This window comes from Cherax quadricarinatus, chromosome 14 (assembly GCF_038502225.1).
Source record: "Cherax quadricarinatus isolate ZL_2023a chromosome 14, ASM3850222v1, whole genome shotgun sequence".
NCBI classification, from domain to species: domain Eukaryota; kingdom Metazoa; phylum Arthropoda; class Malacostraca; order Decapoda; family Parastacidae; genus Cherax; species Cherax quadricarinatus.
The window spans coordinates 17,445,802-17,462,914 of record NC_091305.1 but is presented as its reverse complement, the minus strand read 5'-3'; positions in this window follow the sequence as shown (position 1 = coordinate 17,462,914).

Sequence of the window (17,113 nt, the reverse complement as noted above, 5' to 3'; positions counted from 1 at the left end):
TTTTTTATGCGTGTGAAGGATGAATGTTGTGTACATGTATGGAAGAAATGTGTACACGGAAGCGGTGTGTTATCAATTGGGTTTAAAGCCAATTGATAACACAAGAGCCATTAAGCCTGTATATACTACTTTTAAATTACCAGTAGAGGATACATTAATCCCTAAGAATATATATCAAAGTATGCTTAGCATATACACCGAAGTATACAATTCTCTCAGAGCATACAAGTTCGTACTACCAGTTACAACAAATAATCTACGAAGCATTGAGCTATTAATTTATTCATTAAAGTTACAATAGTCCATAGGTATGTAAGAATTACGTTGATTATATAGAAAGAAATAAGCAAATCAACGAAATAACAGGACGTTACAGACGCAAAGGTAGACAGCAGTACTTAGTGCGGGCAAGTGACCCGCTCAGCGTAAAGGATTATTATTATAATCAAAGGGGAAGCGCTAAACCCGTAGGATTATACAGCGCCCGGGGGGGGGGGATGTGGAAGGCATTCAGGCTTAATTCGGGGAACTGGAGCACAGTTCCAATTCCCTAAATCAAGAGCCCCTCACCAACATCAAGGAACCTTCCATGAGGGGTCAGCGTAAAGGAAAAACTAGCAATCAGCCTACTGTTCCGGCATTTTAAAATAAGGGGACTATTATGTCAGTCTATGTAGACTGAGAGGTTACTGTAATTCCTTCAACAGATACTGAAGTATTCTCGACTAGTTATTATACACAGCTTTAATGACCCTCGTGCAGTCGATAGGCTTCAAGCCTAATTAACCAGCCAACCCTTGTAATATCTTCCAACGACACGCATCGTTGATGAAAAAAAGAATTCTATCACACTTTCACCTGGGAATCTGGAAAAGAATCTTTGCAGGGTTATTATGGAGACTATTATGAGGTATCATATGTACACCTCCATCTTGTGGCAAGACTGAAGCGAGATGCAATTTACCTTGGACGCTAATATCCATCATCCTGTCTGTTTTCTGGGAGCCTGGAGCTTAGTGGCATGCAGGGCAAACATATGGGTATTGGGGGAGGGAAAATCTCCATGTAAGGTCGGGAAACAAGGCGTTGGGGAGGGGAAACCTCATGTAAGGTTCAAAAGCAATGTATTGGGGAATGAGCAATCTCATGTAAGGTCAAGAAACAAGTTATTGTAGTCATTGTCGGCAGAGTTATTATTTAGCCTTTGGCTTCATAAAATACTTTTCCTCTTTTACAGTGGTGTTGAGGGTACACAAATATAACAGACACATCAAATGTTGATCATACAGATTTACCCGAGAATAACCCAATCAAATCAAAACAATGTGATCTCCACTGGGATTCCTGGTGGTTGTGAGGTACACTCCTTTCCCCCAGGTATGACACGGTGAATTGGAGTGTGAGACACTACCTACCTGGAGTCTACCTGGAGGGTATTCCGGGGATCAACGTCCCCGCGGCCCGGTCCACGACCAGACCTCCCGGTGGATCAGGACCTGATCAACGAGGGTTGGAGTGTATTAGTACTGTGGGAGCACTGTGTGGCGGAGTCCTTCTAATTTATAGAATTATTCTGTATAGTGTTGGTTACTATGTATGAAGGTACGGAATCATTCTAGAGTACTTATTACATATTAAAGTGAATGTAAACTTCTCGTTCTGTTTTAACTAATTCTTCATTGACTCTCCTGCACCCTCCTTGATCATAATAATTAAATACTCTACATTATACGCGTTCTATGAGAATCCTTATGGAAAAGTAATTGAACAGCGAGGCTTGTGAGAGTGGCCCATAAGTGACAAAAAGTGCTGGGTTAATAGTCTATTACCGAGGGCAGGAGGAATATTTTTATCCTCCGGTATAACACTGCCAACTGTCGAGCAACAGAGGAAAGTTAACAGGAGACACACGCGCGTGCGCACACGCACACACACGCACACACACACACACACACACACACACACACACACACACACACACACACACACACACACACATTTGATCTTTACTACAAATACAAATGGAAATGCATTAAGATTCTGTAACATACATTATTTAAAATGAAACTTGGAAGCGTGGCCGCGAGAGGAGAGGTGTCTGATACACGAGCGCTGGACGAAGGATCGAGCTTTCATCGATCTTTGCGATGAATAATCCGTACGAGTTTAGGGCTTTACCTAAATCGAATAATCATATAAACTGAGACTAAATTTTTTGAAGAGAATGTGAGCAAAGTATATTATAACGTGTCTTCATAATATGACTAAAATTTACATAATTATATATATATATTATATATATATATTATATATAATCATTATGGATTATATATATATATATATATATATATATATATATATATATATATATATATATATATATATATATATAATATAGGGAGGTACCACCTCTAGAACTGTCATAGGGACCCTCATCCTCAGAGAAAAGAATAAACTTGCTTCAGAGAAAACTCAAGGTTCTCCCTGAAGCTGTTTGAGAATTTTCTCCTACCACCCCTATATTTCAGGTATGTTTTATTTAAAGACAAAATACATTGGCCAAACATTCACAAAAATACATCAGAAAGTAAAACATAGGTAACTCAGAGCTACGTTCATATTATATATATATATATATATATATATATATATATATATATATATATATATATATATATATATATATATATATAAACTGTGGGACCAATAGCCTCGGAGAAGTGGATAAAAAGGCTTCTAGGAAGAATATTTGGATTTCTTCCTGAAGCCATTTGAATATTCCACTTCCCTTACAGTGAAGAGCTCTGTCCCACAAGGCACAGTACTCGCACCTATCCTGTTCCTTATTCTCATATCAGACATAGACAGAGATGTAAACCACAGCACTGTATCATCTTTTGCAGACGATACTAGGATCTGCATGAGACTGTCATCCATTGAGGACACGGCAAAGCTCCAAGAAGATATAAACCAAGTTTTCTAATGGGCAACAGAGAACAATATGATGTTCAATGAAGACAAATTCCAACTACTTCGTTATGGAAAACTGGAGGAAATAATAACTAGAACTGAGTATACTGCAAAATCTAATCACACAATAGAGCGGAAAAGTAATGTGAAGGACCTGGGTGTGATAATGTTCGAAGACCTCAACTTCAAGGACCATAACAATGCCATTATCACATCTGCGAGGAAACTGATAGGATGGATAATGAGAACATTCAAGACAAGAGATGCTAAGCCAATGATGATCCTTTTTAAATCACTTATTCTTTCTAGACTAGAATACTGCTGTACATTAACATCCCCATTCAAGGCAGGTGAAATTGCAGAGCTAGAGAATGTACAGAGAACCTTTACTGCACGTATAAGTTCCATCAAACACCTTAACTACTGGGAGCGCCTGGAAGCACTTGACTTGTACTCACTAGAGCGCAGGCGAGAGAGATATATCATAATCTACACCTGGAAGATTCTGGAGGGACTGGTCCCTAATATGCACACAGCAATCACTCCATACGAAAGCAAAAGACTTGGCAGGCGATGCAACATACCCCCAGTGAAAAGTAAAGGCGCCACTGGTACACTAAGAGAAAACATAATAAGTGTCCGGGGCCCAAGACTGTTCAACAGCCTCCCACCAGCAATAAGGGACATTAACAGTAGACCCCTGGTTGTCTTCAAGAGAGAGCTGGACAGATACCTAAAGACGGTGCCGGATCATCCGGGCTGTGGTTCGTACGTTGGATTGCGTGCGGCCAGCAGTAACAGCCTCGTTGATCAGGCCCTGATCCATCGGGAGGCCTGATTCCCTGACCGGGCCGCGGGGGCGTTGATCCCCGGAATGCCCTCCAGGTAGACTCCAGGTAGACCCCATCTTTTCATTTATTTTACTAATATTACATAATATGGTACAAAAGTTTTTTCAAGATACAGTGCTAGTATAAAGATGACATATACAGTACACGAGGTTTGAAGGATACACTTCAAGTACAAACACACACACACACACACACACACACACACACACACACACACACACACACACATTGGTGAATTATTTGGTTTTAATTATTACTCTAGTTATTTCTGGAAAATTATTAAAAACTGGTAGAAGCACATGTGTAGGATCCATTACTCATGCTGAAATGCAAACTGGGAACACTTGTGGCAGCTGTTACGGCTGTAATGGGAGCCTGACACCGGAGCCAGACCCTCAGGCTGCCGGATATTTGTTGCTGGCGATACGACCCATTTGACAGTAATTTTGGTAGTTAGAGCTCACCAGGCGCCGCTCAGCTGCCTGTTACATTCGCTGAATAACACCCAACGAGCGACTGGACGAGCAGCCTCGTTTTATGGCCTTGTTAGCGAGTGTTTTTGTTTACGTTGTGTTGAGGTGGCAGGCACCTCAGTGGTCAGGGAGTTTGTGAGGGTCGGAAGGATGTCGGGGTGTCAGGGATGGGTTAGGATGGTTTGGGTGGGGGAAGGAGGAGAAGTATGGTGGAGGGATGAAGAGTTGGATGACAGAGTGGGTTGAGAGGGGTAATGGCAGGAAAGTATAGTTGTGTGAGGGTGTCTGGCTTTAAGGATCTAGTTTAGGTGTAGGGAGCGGGTGAGTTGTGGGAGTGGGTGAGGATGGGTGACAGGAAAACATACACACATTCCTTTAACTTTATCATCCCGCCCTATCAATCCAATTTCAGTAATTTCTTTCAAGACTGTCCCTCCCCTCTCAGAACTTTCAACTTCGCCTCTGTAATGCTACCCAGAGTAATCATTCACACCCAATTCTTCTCTCTTTTCCTCCACCCTCTTTCCGCCCTTCCTCCTTCATCTTTCATCTTCAGTTGGTGACTCTGCTAACTTTCCTCTTGCTTCTACATTTGCCCCTTTTCTCTTCACATATGTTTCCTAATTATATATTTTATGGAGGTGATCTTCTTCAGTCATCGGTGATAATCTTCAGTCATCGGTGATAATCGTCAGTCATCGGTGATAATCTTCAGTCATCGGTAATCTCCGTCAGTTATCTTTGTCACTTGTGAAGCTGGATATTTCTCCTGGTGTTTCAAGTTCTCACTCTGCACAATAAATATTTTACTTCCATATTTATATACACAGTTTCTTGTAATTTGCATTTTTTTTTTCTGTTTTCTTACCTCATTTTTTTTACCCTATTATCTACTTATTTATAGTTATATGTTTTTTCTTTCATCCTCAATAAAGAAATCTCTCTCATTCTGTTTCACAGTTCCTGTCTCACTGACTCAACCTGTCTCTCTCTCTGTCTCACACACACTGTCATCACCTGTACAAACATCGTCACAAATAGTAACTGATGAACTTCGTGTTTCTGAGAGTAATCTCTTTTCAATAAGAAAAAAAAAAATGTCTAGAAAGCTGTTAAATCGGACGGCCACAATTATATATATATATATATATATATATATATATATATATATATATATATATATATATATATACATATATATATATATATATATATATATATATATATATATATATATATATATATATATATATGTCGTGCCGAATAGGCAGAACTTGCGATCTTGGCTTAAATAGCAACGCTCATCTTGCCATATAGGACACGTGAAAATTTGTGTATGCAATAATTTCGCCAAAATCATTCTGAACCTAACGAAAAAAATATATTTCACTGTGTTTCTTTAGTATTAAATTATTGTAAACAAATCTAAAATATATTTAGTTGGGTTAGGCTAAAATAAATTGTTCTTGTTATAATAAGGTTAGGTAAGTTTTCTAAGATTCTTTTGGTGTAAAATTAATGTTAATGTAGTGCCAACACTTTTATATGGGTGTGAAGCTTGGGTGGTAAATGCAGCAGCGAGGAGACGTTTGGAGGCAGTGGAGATGTCCTGTTTAAGGGCAATGTGTGGTGTAAATATTATGCAGAAAATTCGGAGTTTGGAAATTAGGAGAAGGTGTTGAGTTAATAAAAGTATTAGTCAGAGGGCAGAAGAGGGGTTGTTGAGGTGGTTTGGTCATTTAGAGAGAATGGATCAAAGTAGAATGACATGGAAAGCATATAAATCTATAGGGGAAGGAAGGCGGGGTAGGGGTCGTCCTCGAAAGGGTTGGAGAGAGGGGGTAAAGGAGGTTTTGTGGGCGAGGGGCTTGGACTTCCAGCAAGCGTGCGTGAGCGTGTTAGATAGGAGTGAATGGAGACGAATGGTACTTGGGACCTGACGATCTGTTGGAGTGTGAGCAGGGTAATATTTAGTGAAGGGATTCAGGGAAACCGGTTATTTTCATATAGTCGGACTTGAGTCCTGGAAATGGGAAGTACAATGCCTGCACTTTAAAGGAGGGGTTTGGGATATTGGCAGTTTGGAGGGATATGTTGTGTATCTTTATGCGTACATGTATATGCTTCTAAACTGTTGTATTCTGAGCACCTCTGCAAAAACAGTGATAATGTGCGAGTGTGGTGAAAGTGTTGAATGATGATGAAAGTATTTTCTTTTTGGGGATTTTCTTTCTTTTTTGGGTCACCCTGCCTCGGTGGGAGACGGCCGAATTTTTTAAAAAAAAAAAAAAAAAGTAAACATTTTTAATGAAAAAAATATGTCTTTAAACGTATAAGAGAAAATTTTAGAAAGGACTTAATTTTAAATGAGTTCTTGCTAACTGACCAGTTTTACCTATTCGACACGACATATATAAACACTGATCTCTGGCCGAAGGAGGCTCGAACCTACGAACCTTGGAACAAGGTACGCAGTGTTTTACCATTCTCACCACACTGAACCAATACCTTGGCGTCCAGCTTACGCTAGACGTTGATCCAAGGCAGCCAGCTTTCAGGGAGAAGGCTTACAGCCTTTCATCTTATCCCCTGCATGCATCAGCCTTACTAGAGATTTTAACAATGCAAGGAATTCGCATGAGCAGTGTTTGTGTATATTTCGCCTGCTCTTGTGAATTCCTTGCATATATATATATATATATATATATATATATATATATATATATATATATATATATATATATATATATATATATATGTCGTGCCGAATATGTAAAACTGGCCAATTAGCAAGAACTCATTTAAAATTAAGTCCTTTCCTTTCTGAAATTTTTTCTTATACGTTTAAAGATATATCGTAATTCTATAAACTGGCCAGAAAATTATTGCCTTCATTGTCACATACATATCCGTTGTGCAATCGCAAAAAAACAAAAAAAAAAAAAAAAAAAAAAAAAAAAAAAAAAAAAAAAAAAAAAAAAGCAATTGCAACTTGTATAATTACTACCAATTCAGAGTCATGTACTTATATATCTGTTATATCTATGTGACTCTGATGGGTTAGTCTTATACCCCTTAAAGAATATCTTATCATTTCACGTACACTTTTTAAATTACACCAAAGTGGTTGGGCCACTTACCTTTTATATCCTACCTCTCTCCCCCCTCCCACCCTTTTCCAAAATTTCTATCCTTACCCATCCTTCTTCCTTACCCATCTCACCAAAGCTCTGGTCTGGACAAGAACAAGATATATTTTTTTCATTAATGTTAATGTAAAAAAATTTAATTTTGCACCAAAAGAATCTTAGAAAACTTACCTAACCTTATTATAACAAGAACAATTTATTTTAGCCTAACCCAACTAAATATATTTTAGATTTGTTTACAGAAATTTAATACTAAACAAACACAGTGAAATATATTTTTTTCGTTAGGTTCAGAATGATTTTGGCGAAATTATTGCCTACACAAATTTTCACTTGTCATATATGGCAAGATGAGCGTTGCTATTTAAGCCAAGATCGCAAGTTCTGCCTATTCGGCACGACATTATATATATATATATATATATATATATATATATATATATATATATATATATATATATATATATATATATATATATATATATATATATATATATATATATATATTGTTTCATATTTATATTGTAAATTAAAACTTCGCTTGCTTTAAAAAAAATCCATAAAACAAAAGCGAGTTATTTACCCCGTCCTAGTGAGAGTAGGTGGAGGCGAGGTCATGTCAGCTGGTCTGCACAACCGCCTGGTAACTATAAGCTGAAGCTTCAGAAGTTGTCACTTCAAGTTAATTTCACAGTTTCTTGGAGCTGGCCAGGGAAATGATCTTTTTATGTCCGGGATTCTATTTTTATCTTTCAGAATAATTGGTTGTGGGTCAAACTCTTCCCTTGATCGCTGGTCGTGACAATCGCCTCCTTTAAATTTAGAGACTTTTATATAAGTCAAATATTTCCGTCAGTTTTTGACCAGGAAACAATCAGATTTTAAGGCTTAGTCTTTCTGACGCCAGATTTTGACTGCTTCCTACCCATAATCTTGTCTGAAAATTACTCTTTTGGGGAGAAAGATACTTGTATGCTTAGAGTGCTCCATTGCCTTGTGTATTAGTTAACAGCTATGATAGATAGGTCAAGACTCTTCTAAAGTCTTGGTCACACTGTTGATGAATGAACTTGTGTCGGAGGTCCAAGATGAGAATGGTGAAGGTTCATGCTTCTTTGTTAACATCAGCTTGAAGCAAAGCGTCTCCCACAGTCAAGATGTGCGATTTCATTCTTTCTACCGATTTACTTGAATGTTTGTTATGGCGAGGACAGTATTCTGACTCACTGAATCGACGTTTCTGCCAGTTAATCAGTCCCGTCTGTGTAGAGGGCAGAACTGGAGACATGTGATGTAACATAAAATAGCTGAACTCATTATCATTCTATCTCTCCATATCCGTATTTTTTTTTACACAAGGTTTTACAAGATTAGGTTAGGGTTCTTAACTGTATTTACAAGCTAAGAGCTCTCTCTCTCTCTCTCTCTCTCTCTCTCTCTCTCTCTCTCTCCCTAATACTTCCGAACTCATCCCCAATCCTCTTCTATATATTATCATGACCTTTCATCAGTTCCGCCTCATCATCTCACTGACTTTCAGCCTTAAGTTACAACTCCAACAAGAAACATTATAACTGGAGTCCTGCTGAAGGCTCTGCAAAGAAATCATTAACCTTGGTGAGAACCTGTGTGTGAATGAGACTTAATATTGGCCTCATAACTCTAGCAATAGTTTTCCTGAACCAAAGTAAAAAAGTACATTTTTTTGTATGTTGACTAAGGGGTCTCTGAAGTCAACTGTGGAATTCGTGGTCAAAATGTTAATATGCTTAATTATATATATATATATATATATATATATATATATATATATATATATATATATATATATATATATATATATATATATATATACAGTGGTCCCTCGTTGTTCGTAATTAATCCGTTCCTGGAGCCGTTACTATAAACGAAATTTACAATCAATTTTCCCCATAAGAAATAATGTAAATACAATTAATCCGTTCCTGACACCCAGAAGTATTAAAACAAAAAAAATTTTAACATGAAATATGCATGTAGTACATAAACAATACAATGGGAAATGATGAATGAAACATTAACAGCATAACACTTACCTTTATTGGAGATTCTTCTTAGTGTATGGGAGACTGGAGGAGAGAGAGTGGATTGTTTATAGTTTGGAAGGGGAATCCCCTTCCATCAACACCTCAGGTACCATTTGCTTTTCTGGGGTTGCTTCTCTTCTCTGTTTCTTAATGCCACTAGGACCACCTTGAGAGTCACTGGAGTCCTGTCTCACAAAATAACTGTGGAGAGAGCTCTGTTTCTGGCGTCTCTTTAACACTTCCCTAAAATGGCCCAAGACTTTGTCACTGTACATGTTGCCAACCTGGCTTGCAACAACCTTGTTAGGGTGATGTTTCTCCATAAAGCTTTCCATCTTACCCCACATAGTAAAAATCTCTCTAATTTCTGAAGGCACCTTCTTCCATCTCTCTTCCTCCTCCTCTGCAGCAAGATTCTGAGCTGCGATGTGTTGCTCTTCCTGCTGAAGCTCTTGCAGCTCCTCAGTGGTGAGCTTTTCATTGTGGTCTTCCACCAATTCTTCCACATCCTCCAAACTCACATCCAACCCCATGGAACTCCCCAGTGCCACAATTGATTTTACAACAGACATAGGCTCATTAGGGTCAGTCCCAAATTCTTCAAAATCCCTCTTGTCGACACAATCTGGCCACAATTTTCTCCAGGCAGAGTTCAAAGTCCTGGTAGTCACTCCCTCCCAAGCCATACCTATAAGGGTTATGCAGTGGAGGATGCTGAAGTGTTCTCTCCAAAATTCCCTTAGGGTCAAGTGAGTGTCTGTGGTCACAGTCAAGCACCTGTGAAACATTGCTTTTGTGTAGAGTTTTTTAAAGTTTGCAATAACCTGCTGGTCCATGGGTTGGAGGAGAGGAGTGGTATTCAGGGGCAAGAACTTTACTGTGATGAACCCAAACTCCTCGAAAATTAGGTCATCCACGTTTGGAGGATGAGCAGGTGCATTGTCCATTACTAGCAGGCACTTGAGATCCAATTTCTTTTCCAGGAGATACTCCTTCACACTAGGGCCAAACACTTCATTGAACCACTCGACGAAAATTTCCCTCGTGACCCATGCCTTACTATTAGATTTCCAAAACACACACAATTTACTCTTCATAACATTGTTTTTCCTAAACACTCTGGGATTTTCAGAATGGTACACTAGTAATGGCTTCACTTTGAAATCCCCACTAGCATTAGCACAGAACATTAGCGTCAGCCTGTCTTTCATAGGCTTGTGTCCTGGCATTGCCTTTTCCTCTTGTGTAATGAAGGTCCTCTTTGGCATTTTCTTCCAAAAGAGGCCTGTTTCGTCACAATTGAACACTTGTTCAGGTTTCAGTCCTTCAGCCTCTATGTACTCCTGGAATTCATGCACATTTTTCAGCCGCCTTTTGGTCCAAACTGGCAGCCTCACCATGCCTTACCACACTGTGTATGCCAGTACGGTTCTTAAATCTCTCAAACCAGCCTTTGCTGGCCTTAAATTCACTCACTTCACCACTATTTGCAGGCAATTTCTTTACCAAATCTTCATGCAACTGCCTAGCCTTTTCAAAAATAAACGAAGTCATAAGAGTATCTCCTGCTAATTGTTTCTCATTTATCCACACCAATAATAACTTCTCAACCTCTTCCAGTACTGGTGATCTCATTTTTGCCAGCATAGTTACTCCCTTTGCAACAACAGCATCCTTTATTTCATTTTTCTTGGCCACTATGGAACATAAGGTTGTGTAGGGTTTCTTATACATCCTGGACAGTTCGGCCACACTTGTACCACTTTCATATTGTTCAATGATGGTTTTCTTAAATTCAATCGTATTTCTCACCTTCTTTACCACAGGCTTGGCACTAGGAGCTTTCTTTGGAGCCATGGTAGCTTATTTAGTACTTGCAAGCACTAAAATAAATGGAATATTATGAAATATTTCGCTGGAGCACGTGAGGGGACCTTCGCTCACTGGTAAACAATGCCAGACTGGCTGCCACCCTGGCTCACGCCGTGGGTACGCATCCCGGACGAACTACGACTCGCTAGTCAACCAATGAAAAGCGAGTCCATGTTTATACGAAAATACCTCTATGATTGGCGAATTTTACGATTGCCGGGAACTACGAAAAGCGGGGGACCGCTGTATATATATATATATATATATATATATATATATATATATATATATATATATATATATATATATATATTATATATATATTTATTTATATTTCAAAACCAGTGTAGCCCTCTGTTGAAGAACTAGTTCTCTCTGTGCGGTAAATTATTCCTATCCTCATTTGACGTACATAAATTCACGATTTTCTTTCACATGTGGATTTATTGCTCATAGGATCTACTGGCCTTTCAAGTAAATTTAACTTACGCTGATTCTATGGTGTGGGCGTGAGCATCGCCTTACCACTTTTCCTTCCATCTGGAAGACGGCATTCCAACAGCCTTTCCTTGTGATTATAAGATGCTTCACCGTCTGTCTCGGGTGTAAATATGGTTGAACGTCTTGTGATAATGGCTCTCGTGGCATGGAGCCAGCACCGTGGAGGATACGTGTGGGGGCGTGTGTAATACATGACGAGTGGAGTTACTGAGGCTGTGTAATCACCTATTTGTACTCACCTATTTGTGGTTGCAGGGGTCGAGTCATAGCTCCTGGCCCCGCATCTTCACTGATTGCTACTAGGTCCTCTCTCTCCCTGCTCCATGAGCTTTATCATACCTTGCCTTAAAACTATGTATGGTTCCCGCCTCCACTACTTCACTTTCTAGGCTATTCCACGGCTTGACTACTCTATGACTGAAGAAATACTTCCTAACATCCCTTTGATTCATCCGAGTCTTCAACTTCCAATTGTGACCTCTTGTGTCTGTGTCCCATCTCTGGAACATCCCGTCTCTGTCCACCTCGTCTATTCCGCGCAGTATTTTATATGTCGTTATCATGTCTCCCCTGGCCCTCCTGGCCTCCAGTGTCGTCAGGCCGATTTCCCTCAACCTTTCTTCGTAGGACAATCCCCGTAGCTCTGGGACTATTCTTGTTGCAAACCTTTGCACTTTCTCTAATTTCTTGACGTGCTTGACTAGGTGTGGATTCCAAACTGGTGCTGCATACTCCAGTATGGGCCTGATGTAAATGGTATACAGAGTCTTGAACGACTCCTTACTGAGGTATCGGAACGCTATCCGTAGGTTTGCCAGGCGCCCGTATGCTGCAGCAGTTATCTGATTGATGTGCGCCTCAAGAGATATGCTCGGTGTTATACTCACCCCAGATCTTTTTCCTTGAGTGAGGTTTGCAGACTTTGGCCATCTAAACTATATTGTGTCTGTGGTCTTCTTTGCCCTTCCCCAATCTTCATGACTTTGCATTTGGCGGGGTTAAACTCAAGGAGCCAGTTGTTGGACCAGGCTTGTAGCCTGTCCAGGTCTCTTTGTAGTCCTGCCTGATCCTCATCCGATTTGATTCTTCTCATTAACTTCACATCGTCCGCAAACAAGGACACTTCTGAGTCTATCCCTTCCGTTATGTCATTCACATATACCAAGAACAGCACAGATCCTAGAACTGACCCCTGTGGAACCCCGCTTGTCACAGGCGCCCACTTTGACACCTCGTCACGTACCATGACTCGTTGTTGCCTCCCTGTAAGGTATTCTCTTATCCATTGCAGCGCCTTTCCTGTTATGTGTGCCTGATCCTCTAGCTTTTGCAGTAACCTCTTGTGAGGAACTGTGTCGAAGGCCTTCTTGCAGTCCAAAAAAATGCAGTCGATCCACCCCTCTCTCTCTTGTCTTACTTCTGTCACCTTGTCATAAAACTCTAATAGGCTTGTGACACAGGATTTTCCCTCCCTGAAACCATGCTGGTTGTCAATTATACACTTGTTTCTTTCAAGGTGCTCCACCACTCTCCTCCTGATGATCTTCTCCATGACCTTGCATACTATACACGTTAGTGATACAGGTCTGTAGTTTAGTGCCTCATGTCTGTCTCCCTTTTTAAAAATTGGGACTACATTTGCCATCTTCCATACCTCGGGGAGTTGCCCAGTTTCAAATGATGTGTTGAAGATCTTTGTTAATGGTACACACAATGTCTCTGCTCCCTCTTTAAGGATCCACATAGAGATGTTGTCTGGTCCCACCGCCTTTGAGGTGTCAAGTTCGCATAGCAGCTTCTTCACCTCCTCCTTGGTTATATGTACCTCATCCAGCACTTGCTTGTGCACCCCCCTGCTCTGATTTCCTGGAGTCCTACTGGTTTTCACTGTAAATACTTCTTTAAATCTTGTGTTGAGCTCCTGACATACCTCCCGGTCGTTTCTTGTGAATTCCCCATCACCCTTCGTCAGTCTGATTACCTGGTCCTTGACTGTTGTTTTCCTCCTGATGTGGCTGTACAACAGCTTTGGGTCAGTCTTGACTTTCGATGCTATGTCATTTTCGTATTGCCGCTGAGCCTCCCTTCTTATCTGTGCATATTCGTTTCTGGCTCTTCGGCTAATCTCTTTATTTTCCTGAGTTCTCTGTCTTCAGTACCTTTTCCATTCTCTAGTACACCTAGTTTTTGCCTCCCTACACCTTTGGGTGAACCAAGGACTCGTTCTGTTCTTCCCATTATTTCTGTTTCCCTTGGGAACAAACCTCTCCTCTGCCTCCTTGCATTTTGTTGCCACATAGTCCATCATTTATTGTACTGGTTTTCCTGTCAGTTCCCTCTCCCACTGAATGTCTTGAAAGAAGTTCCTCAACCCTGAGTAGTTCCCCCTTTTGTAGTTTGGTTTTTCTCACCCTATTCCTGCTGCTCTCTCCACTTGGAGCTCAACTATGTAGTCGAAGCACAGAACCACATGATCACTAGCTCCCAGGGGCCTTTCATACATGATATTCTCGATGTCAGAACTACTCAAGGTGAATACAAGGTCCAGTCTTGCTGGTTCATCCTCTCCTCTCTCTCTGGTAGTGTCTCTAACATGTTGATGCATGAGGTTTTCCAGTACCACATCCATCATCTTGTCTCTCCATGTTTTGGGACCCCCATGGGGCTCCAGGTTTTCCCAGTCAATCTCCTTGTGATTGAAATCACCCATAACTAGTAACTTTGCTCCCCCCATGTGTGCTCTCCTGGCCACCTCAGCTAGTGTGTCGACCATTGCTCTTTTGCTCTCATCGTATTCTTCTCTTGGCCTCCTGCAGTTCTGTGGTGGGTTGTACATTACTGCAATTATCACCTCATGTCCCTCAGACTGGATTGTTCCTACTAAGTAGTCCCTTTCACCCGTGCTATCCATTCCTTCCATTTTCTCAAACCCCCACTGGTTTTTAATGAGCAGTGCAACTCCTTCTCCCCCTCTCCTCCCTCTGTCTTTCCTGAGGATTTGATATCCGGATGGAAAGACTGAATCTGTTATTCTGGCGAGTTTTGTTTCTGTGAGTGCTATTATGTCCGGGGATGTCTCCTTGATTCTTTTGTGCCACTCCTCGTACTTATTTATTCCATCTGCATTTGTATACCACACCTTCAACTTCTTTTCTAAGATTGTGGTCTGGGAGGTGTATTTCGGTTGGGGAAGTGGGAGACCTGATAAGGAACTATGGGTGGTTGCTGTGGGGGTGGAGTTTGTAATGCAGTGGGTGGGGGCATTGGATGTGGCATGGGTGTTTTGGTTTAGAGTGTTTGGTTCCACTGGGGTTGACCTGGTTGGGAGGCTTCTATAGGAAGTTGTGAGGGAGGCTGTATTTGATCTTCCTCTGTCTGGGATCTCCTGTCTGTCTTCTCCATCCCCTCTCTTTCCTCCTTTCGCCTTTGTACCATCTCTCTCTGTTTCTGCCTTTCTGCTTGTGTTCTGTCGCGGTTGAGATACACCTTCCTGTATGCCGGCATGTCCCTTAATCGTGCTTTCTCCTGCAGGATCCTGGTCCGAGTCGATTCTGCCTTGAAGGTCACTTTCACTGGCCGGGTTCTTTTTTTTACAAACCCCCCTATTCTCCGAAAATTTTCCAGCTGGGTCATGTCGTCTTCTCCTATTGCTTTCATGATGCTTTCAATTGCTTTTTTTTTCCCTTGTTTTCTTGCTTCATATGTTTCCCCTTCAACTTCCTGGAGCCCATACACAAAGACTGACCTCACCCTTTCATTCTCCCACTGCATATCCCTGTGTATCCCCTCATTCAATTTGATTTCCTCCCTTGCAGCTTTCCTTTCTTCAGTTTCACTAGCTAATGTACTTGGGCTCAGTGGCCTGTCATTTTCCCTTCTCGGCTTTCCCAGGGCTCTGCTGTGGTCTGTTAGGGCCTGCACATATAGCTTAGCTCTTTCATTTACTACAGTCTCCACTGATTGAGCTTCTACATGCAGTTTTGCTCCTTCTTTCCCTACTGTCCCCTTATTTGTGACTGAGGTAGCAGTCTCTGTTGTCAATCCCAAAATGTTCTTTAGTTCTTTAGGCTGTTTCAGATTTTTCAGTTCCTCTCCTAAACTCTGTATCCTGGCCTCTGCTGCTTTGACTTGCACCTCCCACTTCCTGCTTTCCATGTCTATCCTCTCTTCCATTCTCATGCTAAGTTCTTCTAGTTTCTTTTCCCATTCATGTTCCCTTTTTGTGAGCTCTGCTGCCCAATCTTCCTTTGCAGTTTCCTTCTCCTGTCCCTTGGTTTTTCTTGATGCTTTCTGGCAACCCATTTTTTTTATCCTGATTTCCTCAGAGTGGGAAACCTATGTAATTCTGTATGTTAGGTTAGTATTGTGTATGTCAAAGTGTGTGTGGGGGGGGGAGGAAGTGGAGGAACTGTGGCTATGTGGGAGAGTAGTGGGGAGGGGGAGTGGGAAGGAGAGTGAAGCAAGTGGGTGAGTGGGAGAGGGAGAGGGGGAAGGAGGGAGAGGTGGGGAGGGTGAAAGAGGGAGGGGAGGGATCAGGTGAAGGAGTGGGATGTCGGTGGGAGAGGGGGGAGTGTGTGTGTGAGTCTGGCAATGTGTGTGTGTGTGTGTGTGTGTGTGTGTGTGTGTGTGTGTGTGTGTGTGTGTGTGTGTGTGTGTGTGGGTGTGTACTCACCTAATTGTACTCACCTAATTGTGGTTGCAGGGGTCGAGACTCAGCTCCTGGCCCCGCCTCTTCACTGATCGCTACTGGGTCCTCTCTCTGCTTCCTGAGCTTTGTCATACCTCTTCTTAAAACTATGTATGGTTCCTGCCTCCACTACTTCACTTGCTAGGCTATTCCACTTGCTGACAACTCTATGACTGAAGAAATACTTCCTAACGTCCCTGTGACTCGTCTGAGTCTTCAGCTTCCAGTTGTGACCCCTTGTCCCTGTGTCCCCTCTCTGGAACATCCTATCTCTGTCCACCTTGTCTATTCCCCGCAGTATCTTGTATGTCGTTATCATGTCTCCCCTGACCCTTCTGTCCTCCAGTGTCGTCAGTCCGATTTCCCTTAACCTTTCCTCGTACGACATTCCCTTGAGCTCTGGGACTAGCCTTGTTGCAAACCTTTGTACTTTCTCTAACTTCTTGAAGTGCTTGACCAGGTGTGGGTTCCAGACTGGTGCTGCATACTCCAGTATGGGCCTAACATACACAGTGTACAGTGTCTTGAACGATTCCTTATTAAG